The sequence below is a fragment of the Chiloscyllium plagiosum genome, chromosome 5 (genome assembly GCF_004010195.1).
Source record: "Chiloscyllium plagiosum isolate BGI_BamShark_2017 chromosome 5, ASM401019v2, whole genome shotgun sequence".
Lineage (NCBI taxonomy): Eukaryota > Metazoa > Chordata > Chondrichthyes > Orectolobiformes > Hemiscylliidae > Chiloscyllium > Chiloscyllium plagiosum.
In genome coordinates, this window is record NC_057714.1 from 27,932,107 (window position 1) to 27,943,867 (window position 11,761).

At 43.1% G+C, this 11,761-nt stretch overlaps 1 protein-coding gene across 2 annotated transcripts in view; it reads right to left on the bottom strand.

Moving 5' to 3' along the window:
- The window catches only part of macc1 (MET transcriptional regulator MACC1), an 85,457-nt gene that overhangs the window by 44,062 nt on the left and 29,634 nt on the right, over nt 1-11,761 (bottom strand). The window contains exon 2 of one of the 2 annotated variants that reach the window (XM_043689785.1): nt 1,741-1,744. The exons of the other annotated variant lie outside the window; for it this stretch is intronic. The gene's annotated coding sequence lies outside the window, so the exon portion shown is untranslated. The remainder of the gene's footprint in view (nt 1-1,740; nt 1,745-11,761) is intronic. 2 annotated transcript variants of the gene reach the window in all.

The following is an 11,761-nucleotide window of genomic DNA, read 5'->3' on the forward strand; positions in this document are numbered from 1 at the left end:
CCCCACCCCCACCCACCCTCTAGCTTATTTCTCCACGCTTCAGGCTCTCTGCCTTTATTCCTGATGAAGTGCTTTTGCCCGAAACGTCGATTTTGCTGCTCGTCGGATGCTGCCTGAATTGCTGTGCTCTTCCAGCACCGCTGATCCAGAATCTGGTTTCCAGCATCTGCAGTCATTGTTTTTACCTTTTAAAATGTTGCAATTGTACTAGCCTCTACCACTTCCTCTGGCAACTCATTCCATACACGCATCACCCTCTGAAAACGTTGCCCCTTAGGTCCCTTTTATATTTTTCACCTCTCACCCTAAACCTATGCCCTCTAGTTCTGGACTCGCCCACCCTGGGAAAAAAAAACCTTGTCTATTCACCTTCTCAAAGCCCCTCACAATTTTGTAAATATCTTAAGGATACCCTCAAGCCTCCAATGATCCAGGGAAAACAGGCCCATCCTATTCAGCCTCTCTCGACAGTTCAATCCTCCCACAGTTGGGAAGGAGTGTCCTTCATGGTAACCTCAGCCAGTTCAGGAATTGAACCCATGCTGCTGTTGCTCATGTTACTTCAGCTGTACACTTTCAAAGAGTCAGTGGGAGAGTAGTATATATTTTTATTGGGTATCCTCACAGTAAAAGATCCAGCCTCTGCCTATCTGAAGAGCTTAGATGTCTTGGAGACCTGACATTTCCAGATTAGAGATACTATGGCAGTTTTCAAGATACCTTTCACAGATGTGTGTTATTTTTCAACTACCAAAAACATTTGACTGAGTGCAGCATTAAAGAATCCTAACAAAAGTGAACAATAAGAATCAGGAGAAAAGTTTTCACTAGTTGGAGTCATGCTTAGCACAAAAGGTAAATGATTGTGGTTATCCCAAAATATTGCTGCTGGAATTCCTCAGGATAGAGTTCTAGGTCCAACAATTTTCAATTGCTTCATCAATAACCTACCCTCATCACAAAATTCAGATATGGGAATATTTGCACAGTGTTTGACACCATTCGGGACTCCTCAGATACTAAAGCAGGTTGTGCATATGCAGCAAAACCAGTACAACATTCTGTCTTGGGCTGATGTGTGGTGAGAATGTTAGTTGCCATCTAAATGCTAGACAATGGCCATGTCCAACAAGCAGAGAGAATATAGCCATCACCCCTGGACATTTAATGACACTGTTGTCACAAAATCCCCCACTTAACAACATGGGAGTTAACTTTGAACAGAAACAGAACTGCACAACCCATATAAATACCAAGAAATAAGAACACATCAGAAGCTGAGAGTTCTGCAGCGATTAACTCACCTCCCAACTCCCTAAAGCCTAGCCACCATTGACAAGAATGCACTCCTTTCGCATATTACTTTAAATCTGTGTCCACTCATTCTCAATTCTTTTACAAGCAAGAACAGATTTTACCCCGTCTAGTCTGTCCAGCTGCATTAAGTTTGAAAATTTCTGTCAAGTTGCCTTCTAACCTTCTCTAAAGAGAAAGGCCCAACTTCTCAACCTATCTTCAAAGGTCAAGTTTCACAATCCTGAAAATGATTCTTATCAACCGCTTCTGCACTCAACCCACTATGATCACATGCAAAATTGTGGAACTCAGAACAATACACAACATTCCAGCTCAGGTGAAAGCAACGTCAGTTTGCACATTCTCCCAGCATCTGCGTGGGTTTCCTCCGGGTGCTCCAGTTTATTGCCACAGTCCAAAGATGTGCAGGTCAGGTGAATTGGCCATGCTAAATTGCCCATAGTGTTAGTGTGCATTAGTCAGAGGGAAATGGGTCTGGGTGGGTTACTCTTTGGAGGGTCAGTGTGGACTGGTTGGGCCAAAGGGCCTGTTTCCACACTGTAGGGAATGTAATCTAATCTTATATAGGTTCAGCACATTCTCCCTTCACTTGGGCACAGAAGCCACTATTAACAAAGACCAGTACAATTTTAAAAAAAAACTCATTTGTCCATCTATCCTGCCACCTTTAGTGTCCTGGATACAAACTCCCAGGTAGCTTTGCTCCTGCATCCCCTTTAGAATTGTCCCTTTATGATATATGCTTTCTCCATGTTCTTCCTACAAAAAAAATTACACTCATTTCTCCATGATGAACTTTATTGACAACTAATTCTGTCAAATTGTCCTTTTTGAATTTTTACATTGTAAAACTTGTGGACTCCAAGACCTAGATCATTAATACATATCAGGAAGGAGAGCGTATGTCATTTACATGATACACTGCAGTAAGTCATCAGGGCTCTTTTGGCAGCAGTTTCCAAACCAATGAATTCAACCCCTAGTAGAACAAGGGTAGCAGATGCATATGAACACTATCACCTGTAAATTGGACCTTTATCACCATTTCTTCACTCCTGCTGAGACAAAATTCTCAGATTCTTCTGATACAAGTGCGTGAATTCTAAAATTTTGACCCAGCTACACTCATGAATATTGCTGTTTCTTCAGAGATGGATAGAAAGTAAATATTGTTGGAATTTGGGAAATGCTGACTTGATGTTTTTACCAAGGAATATTTTGTTAGCGAAAACAGGCTGAATTGCAAATTCTATTTCCTTCGTCTACCTCACTAACAAGAGCACTTGAGTTAGAGTTCTTACTACATAAACTGGTCAAAGTGTCCAAAGAACAGGTCACTGAATTAATAATCCTGTTACATTATCACTACGCCATTGTCTCCCCCATCTTCCCAACCCTGGTATAGTCCAATGGGTTGGACAGAAGTGTTGAAGTCATACTGGGTGGTTAAAATTTTGGATTACTGGTTTAGGTTGTAAGATACTGAAGGCAATTTATGGAGATAAGAATTTTAACAAGTGAATAGAATGTTACGATATATAACAATGCCAGCATAAGGTGAATGCATTTCAAGATTAACCAAAAAGATCTCTTGCAATGCAAAAGCAACCCAAATCTATCACCCCATTTGCAGTCAAATCAGGAAGCAGAGGGTATACATTGTGACGTCTAAGCCGGATAATCTGCACTGAATCTGAAGTAACTCAGTCCTGATTTGCATAGTCCATTTCTGATGAAAAACAGTTCTTGAAATGTTAGATCTGTTTATATCTCCACAGTTTTGGCACAGCCTGGCGAGTATTTCACTAAATTTACTTCTATTTTAGCTGATTTCCTCCCATCCACAGTATTCCGCTTTCACATTGTTGGTCTACCTACAGTATATGGATGGTAGTGATTCAAAAAGGCAGCTTACCATCTCCTTCTCAAGGGCAACTAGGGATGGGCAATAAATGCTGACCAACCAGCATCGTCCATGCCATACAAGTGAAAAGAAAATGCTAGTTTGCCTCAGTTGAACTGAATGGACCTGGCAGTTCAGATAGAACTGTTCTTTGACTCAGCACCATACTAGAGAACTAACCTGAAAAATCAGAACAATGAGTATAAGAGCTTTACAAGGAGACATCTAGGCCCCATGAAATGCACTTACTCAGCGCACAAAAACTAACACATTAAGAGACAACACTGAATTAATCTCCAGGTTATGTTTTATGACATGGATATTTCTGGCAGGGCTACCATTTATTTACCATTCCAAATTGCCCTGGAGAAAGTGATGGTGAGCTGCCTTTTAAGACTGGGGCTCTAGTCCAATGCATGCAGTGCTGTTGGAAGGGGAGTTCCAGGATTTTGACAACAACAGTGAAGAAACAATGATATAACTTCAATGTGATGGCACTCCCAAATGTCTGCTGCCCTTGGTAGACGTTGCAGGTTTGAAAGGAGCTGTCAGGGGAGTCTTGATGAATTACTGCCTGTACATCTTGTAAATGATACAAACTGCTACCACTGTGTACCAGTGGTGGACGAAGTAAATGTTGAAGGTGCTGAATGGAGTGCCAGTCAAGCAAGGAGCTTTATCCTGGGTGGTGTCAAGTTTCTTGAATGTCATTGGAGTTGCACCCAACCAGCTAAGAGGGGAGTATTCCATCACAGTCCTAACTTATGCTTTGTAGATAAGTGTTTCTCAAACTTGTTCTGAATTTGACTCCATTTTGAGGGGAGGTGCAGGGACATCTCGTCATTAATGAATGTCACTTCATTTACATGCAGTTTCTATTTCTCCCAACCACCACATAGAAACTAAACAATAACAGTTCTTAAATGGTGGTCAGAGGAGTAACCTGGTGACTTCAGTTCCTTTGGCCCTCCAACTGAACAATCAACATCACTGGAAATGGCAGTGACCACATGCAACCATCGACTACAGAAACTGGCACCATTCTATTCACTTTGTGCCCATTTTGATGCTCACATCTGTTTTTCCTGGTCATGTCTTGTCTTTAACTGCCTACTTTGCCAGTACTTCAAGGCTCAATACTTAGGTTTCCAGGTTAAAAGGCATGTCAAGATAATCTTGTATAGTTGGAGATGGTGGTCAGCAGCCACAGTGAACATGTTACTATACATCATCATGGAGGAAGTGAGGACTGCAGATGCTGGAGATCAGACCTTAAAAGTGTGTTGCTGGAAAAGCGCAGCAGGTCAGGCAAAGAAACTGGAGGAGGAAAGCTTCTTCAAGGAAGGCATCCTTGCAAGAAGATTTGCGAGGAGAGCTTCTTCAAGGAAGGCATTCCTGAAGAAGGGCTTATGATCGCAACGTCGATTCTCCTGTTCCTTTGATGCTGCCTGACCTGCTGCACTTTTCCAGCAACACATTTTTAAGCTCGATATATCATCATGCCACATTAACCTCACACTTTCACCATACACCTGTAGCATATGCAACAAACATACTGCATGTACCTTAGCCAAATGGCCATGTCTCAGAGTTTTTGGGGGGGGGGGGGGATTAGTCCTCAGCAAAGTTAAGGGAGTCACTATTCATTGAGGGGTCCTAGTCAAGAGCAGCCTCTGACATCAGTTCAAAGGCTTGGGAATGGTCAGTTGGCCATTTGGGGTGGCCAGATTCTGGACCCTTTCCTTGTAGAAGGCGAGAATCCAAATGTCATGGGCACCACTCTTGCACTTATCTGGACTCTCTCTGCCCTACTGTGAGCTGCAATCTTCTCCTGGAGTGAGACAAAGGAAGGAATTGAGCGAGATGAAAGTGGCTGGGTACAGCTGTTGCAGGCGAGTTTAAAAGTGGGTGAAAAGGTGGTAAGGCCCCCAACTAAGTGCACAGGCAGTACTGATGCCATTCAGGATTAAAGATGTGGGGGTGACTGGGTGGGTAAGAATGAGGGCAAAGGGTTGCATGTAATATAGTGATAGTGATAGACCATGAGCCTTAGTGGGAGGTATATGCAAAAAGCAGGGATAAGAGTGTGTGAAACAAAGATGAGGCTGACAGTTACCCTTGCTAAGTGCGAAAAGTCATTGACCTTCTTCCTGCATTGCTGGGTGCTACACTGGACTGGAGGAAAAACAGCATTAATTCAGGCAAACTCACACCAGGCCCACAGTATCTAGGGGTGTGATCTCTTCTGCTAGCCCCAAGGAAGTGGACATCCCTCCTCTGCACTACCCCAAGCTCCAGGTCCAAGTCAGCAAAGTGGGACAGACCAGCAGGAGGTGGGAAGAACACAAGCTAGGCAGCATAGGGAGGTGGAAAAGTCCATGTTTTGGGTGTAACCCTCCTTCAGGTCCTGGATTCCAGCATCTGCAGTTTTGTTTTATCTCTAGCAAAGTGGGGTGCCAAATTTTCTCTGTCTGACCTGTCTAGGGCAATTCACACGAAGCAAGACGATTCTGTACTGAGAGCACTTGGTCGGGTGCATGGCTGGAGATCAGCAGTGGCGAGTATTTCTATTTACAGTGGGTGAGAGAATACAATAGACAGGGTGACTTAGGGATGTGCTGCAGAGATACTGAGGTGGGTTTGGGAAGATAGTGCAAGAAAACTCAGTAGGCATCTCAGAGCGAAACCCTTCCTGAAATGTGCCAAACATTTACAGCCAATTTCCAGTAAAATTTAGCCCATTGTGTTTAGTTGCTGTCCAGATATCCTAAATTAATCTAGTTCCCATTTGCAAGCATTTGGCCCATAGCTCTCTAAACCCTTCCTATTCATATATTCATCCAGATGCCTTTTAAGTGTTATAATTGTACCAGCCTCAACCAATTCCACTGGCAGCTCATTCCGTACACACATCATCCTGTGCGTGAAAAAGTTGTCTCTTACATCCTTTTAAATCTTTCCCCTCTCACTACAGATCTATGCCCTCTAGTTCTGGACTCCCACAACTCAGGGAAAATACCTTGTCTATTTACTCTGTCCATGCCCCTCATGATTGTATAAACCTGTATACGGTCACCTCTCAGCCTCCTAGACTCTAGGGAAAATAGCCCCAGCCTATTAGCCTCTCTCTCAAGCTCAAACACTCCAACTCCGACAACATCCTTGTAAATCTTTTCTGAACTCTTTCAAGTTTCACAACATCCTTCCTATAGGAGGGAGACCAGAATTGCACATAGTATTCCAATAGTAGCCTAACCAATGTCCAGTACAGCTGCAACATGATCTCCCAACTCCTATACTCAATATTATCAATAAAGGCAAGCCTACCAAATGCTTTCTTCACTATCCCAACTACCAGCAGCTCCACTTTCAAGGAACTATGAATCCACACTCCAAGGTCTCTTTGTTCAGCAAAAGTCCCCAGAACCTTACCATTGAGGTGTACAAATCTGGCCTAGATTTGCCTTTCCAAAATGCAGCGCCTCACATTTACCTAAATTAAACTCCAACTGCAACTATGGGTCCTTTGACCTATCTGATCAAGATCCTATTGTACTCTTAGGTAACTTTCTTTGTTGTCTACTGCACCTCCAATTTTGGTGTCATCTGCAAACTTATTAACTATACCTCGTATGTTCACATCCAAATCATTATTTTAAATGAGAAGCAGCAGACCCAGCACTAATCCTTGCAGCACAATGCTGGTCACAAGCATCCAGTCTGAAAAGCCTCCATTCACTACCACCCTCTGTCTTCTACCTTCGAGGCAGTTCTGTATCTGAATGGCTAGTTCTCCCTGTATTCCATATGATCAAACCTTGCTAACCAGGCCACCATGAGGCACATGCTGCATAAGTGTTATACTTAGCGTCTGTGACATATTTTAAATGCGGGCTACACAACGTATTATCTTGCCAATCTTAAGTAGTAACTGTTCTAACTATTTTACCAGTCTGTGTTCTCCACCTTGGAAAGTTAAAAATGATAAAGTCATGCCACCTTTTAGCACTGTCATCATGTACTTCCAGTCAATCATTCTGGAGGTAATTTACTTTGCACTATTTTACCTGTAACCAACAAACAACTTTATGGTGCTTTCTGCTCTTGCAATATCCAAAACTTAAAATTTCGTTTGTACAAATTTTGACAGAATAAGGAATAGGAAGACTCCATTCCATTCCTCAAGCTTGCTCTGCTACTTGATGAAATCACATTTGATCTAATTGTTGCCTCAACTCAACTTACCTATCTACTTACATTTAGAGAGAGGTGGGCACCAATATGGAGTGCTCTAGCTCCTCTTCAAACTCCATTTTGATTTATCCCCCTCACCTTTAGCTTGCATTGCCCTGAACAGGTTGAGAGTAAAATGATTCAATTGGAAACAGGTGATTTACTGGCAGTGGCTCATAAATGGAACAAAATACTACAGTTGACCTGGTGATGGAAAAAAAACAACCAAACATTCATTTGCGTGCGAGCGCACTTCTGGATATTAGGAAAGAAAAACTATAATCTTTAACACCTGCCAATTAAAAATCTAACTCAGCTTTACAAATATTAATGATCCTGCCTCCGCTGCTCCCAGAGGAAGAGAACTGCACTGATTAAAAACCTTCAGCGTTGAAAAGAAAAAGCTTTTAGACGCAAGATGATTATTGATGACCGCATCTTTCTAACCAGAAATATATATTTTTTTAAGTGTAGACCCATCTGTCCTACTTCCAAGGTGTCAGATCTCTGTGGGAGAGCATTTCGGTGATAGTGATCAGAACTCCCTGATCTAGCGATGTTCATGAGAGGATTGGAGCAGACAATATGGGATAGCATTTAACTGAGGGAGGGGGCATTAAAATGCTATTAGGCAAGAGCATAAATTGGGACCAGATATTCTCAGGGAAATGCACAACAGAAATGTGGAGGTTGTTTATGGAGCACTCGCTGTGAGTGCTGGATAGGTTTGTCCCAATCAGGTAAGGAAGGGATGGTAAAGGAACCTTGGATAAAAAACAAGATATGGAACTTCTACTCAAGTGGAAAGAGGAAACTTAATTATGGTTGAGGGCTCTAGAGGGTTACATGGTAGCCAGGAAGGAAATGAAGGATGGACTTAGGACAGCTAGAAGGGGCCATGAAAAAGCTTTGGTGGTTAGGATTAAGGAAAACCCCTAGGCATTCTAGATGAGGATCAAGAGGATGGCCAGAGCGAGGGTAGAGCTGATCAGAAACTCATGACTGGAGTTGGAAGATGTAGGGGAGGTCCTTAATGAATACATTGTTTCAGTATTCACTAGTGAGGGAGACCTTGTCATTGTGAGGACAGTGTGAAACAGGCTGATATGCTCAAACAGGTTGATGTTAAAGGAGGAGTATGTGCTGGAAGTTTTGTAAAACATGAGAATATATAAGTCCCCTGGGCCAGACAGGATATACCCAAGGTTAACAGGAAAGTGAAGGAAGAGATTGCTGTGACTTTGGCAATGATCTTTGTATCCTCATTATTCACTGGAGCAGTACCAGATGATTGGCAAATGTTATTCCCTTGTTCAAGAAAGGGAATAGGGATAATCCTGGGAATTACAGATCAGTCAGCCTTATGAAAGGGCAAATTATTGAAGAGGATTCGGAGAGACAGGATTTATGATTATTTGGAAAAGCATAAATTTGATTAGAAATAAATCCGCATGACTTTCAGAGGGGCAAATCATGCCTTAAGCCTTACTGAATTATTTGAGGATGTGACAAAACTCATTGAAGGTAGACCAGTGGATGTAGTTTATATGGTTTTTCGTTATGGTTTCACATAGTAGGGTCATTCAGAAAGTAAGGAAGCATGGGATACAGGGAAATCTGGCTGACTGGATACAGAATTGGCTGGCCACAGAAGACAGAGGGTAACAGTAGGGGAACATCTTCAGTGGGCCTCAGGCGAAGCACTGTATATGATTCCTGCTTTCTATTTATATCTTTGGGTTGGTAATGTCATTTCCTGCTCTTTTTCTCAGGGAGTGGTAGATGGGGGTCTAACTGGATGTGTTTGCCACAAAATGACATGACCCTCTCTCACTAGCATCCTTACATACAGATAAGGAAGGACACCACTTCGACTGGGACAGCACATCCATTTTGGGACAAGCCAAACAGAGACACGCACAAGAATTTCTAGAAGCATGGCATTCCAACCGGAACTCTATCACCAAACAAAATAGAGTTCTGGTTGGAATTCCATGCTTCTAGGAATTCTTGTGCGTGTCTCTGTTTGGCTTGTCCCAAGATGGATGTGTTGTCCCAGTTGCATTTTAAAAATCCAAAACTATTTTTACCTACCCTTTATACTATAAATACTAATCATGGAGGTTGAAACCAGGATCACTTATCAACTCAAGTATGACCATTTTGGAAAACTGCCTTCTCACTACTAAAGGAGAAAGTGAGGTCTGGAGATCAGAGCTGAAAGTGTGTTGCTGGAAAAGCGCAGCAGGTCAGGCAGCATCCAGGGAACAGGAGAATCGACGTTTCGGGCATAAGCCCTTCTTCAGGAATGAGGAAAGTTTGTCCAGCAGGCTAAGATAAAAGGTAGGGAGGAGGGACTTGGGGGAGGGGCGTCGGAAATGTGATAGGTGGAAAGAGGTCAAGGTGAGGGTGATAGGTCAGACGGGAGTGGGGGCGGAGAGGTCGGGAAGAAGATTGCAGGTTAGGAAGGCGGTGCTGAATTCGATGGATTTGACTGAGACAAGGTGGGGGGAGGGGAAATACCTTGTCTCAGTCAAATCCATCGAACTCAGCACCGCCTTCCTAACCTGCAATCTTCTTCACGACCTCTCCGCCCCCACCCCAGTCTCACCTATCACCCTCACCTTGACCTCTTTCCACCGATCACATTTCCGACGCCCCTCCCCCAAGTCCCTCCTCCCTACCTTTTATCTTACCCTGCTGGACAAACTTTCCCCATTCCTGAAGAAGGGCTAATGCCCGAAACGTCAATTCTCCTGTTCCCTGGATGCTGCCTGACCTGCTGCGCTTTTCCAGCAACACATTTCCAGCAGGTATTTACTACACTCACAACCTAATCTTCCTCATTTTTCTGAAGCTGAGATGAAGTTTGAGCTCCTGATATGCAGACACGAGAATCTCTTTCAGTACACGTCCCAGAGAACATCACAGTGAATGTCGCAGGTGATGTGATTTCCTTTTGTTCTTGATGCTGATGCTGAACAAAACAGCCCTTACTGGGAATTGAGCCCGGGCCGCAGTGGTAAAAGTGCCAATTCAGAATCATGACAAGACCAGGAACGAGTACGGCGGTCAGACCCATGGAGAGTGACGCGACTCAAACGTGTTGGATGCGGTCTTTGCAGAAACAACCGCTTGACTATACTCATTCCATTTTCCATCCCTTTGCCTTGTATGCATTAGCATCACAAATACAGATTGAACACCTCTGAAGGTTGTGTTGATTTCATCACAATGAGTTGCAGATTTATCCACCACCCGCACTGGTGAATAAAGTTTTGTACTGCTTATCGACTGAAAACTTTCTGTCTCTTGCATTTAGTCAGCGCCACTTGGCGCTTGACCAAGAGGAACCATTTCTTTCAGCCGAACCTGCCTTTATCTCTCATTGTTTTGCACATTTCAATCATGTTTCCTCACAATCTCCTCTTCTCCATTGAAAATAGAGCAGAGAAACTGATCATTTCCAAAAAAAAGCACACTTTGCTGAATACTGCATTGTGACCTTTTCCTGAGCCTGATGTTCTAGTGATCTCCGGTACATGTCAGTAAAAATTGCTGACATGTACCGGAGCATGAGCACTGATCTCACAACAGCAGTATGTAAATGGATAGATTGGTTTTAAGGTCCTAATTGTGGGATTGGGTCGCGTTCATCCAACAACATTGACTCTAGCTGCACAGACTGAACAATGTCAATGCGAGTGCATGATTCTCAAATGTGTCAGGGAAATTGGAGGTGGGACCGAAAGCAGGGTTACTGATCGTGGGATGGGGAGAAATCTCCGAGAGTGGGCGAATTTGAATCCTGATACATAGACAGCAGATTTGTGAAAGGGCGAGGGTTTGAAGGAGCAAAATCATCACATCGACGAATATTTTCATGTCAAATAAGATTGATTCGCTCCTGCTTTTGTTAAGCATGTCTCACTCTGCATAAAACGGTAACAAGTGACAATACTGGAAGTCAAATTGCCGATGATTTTTCTGCTGCCAGTATGCAAAGCGTTAACCAATGCACGATACCGGCACCACATGGAATAGCATGATGCAAAAAGCAGTAAAGATAGTGGCAGAGGATATGTTAGGAAAAGGACCACATGAACAGTAGGAATACTTGACAGACAGTGACTGAGGCATGCAAACACATGGTGAGCTGAATGGTTAACTTCAGTATCTCGAGAGCCGATGGATATTTCATCAGTTAGTTTGCTGCAGGCGAAGATTGATATAGTTGTCAAGAAAAGGAAGGTATCAGGGAATAGCGCAGGGAATTGCTGGAATGTATTTCTGCAAAAGAAATGCAGT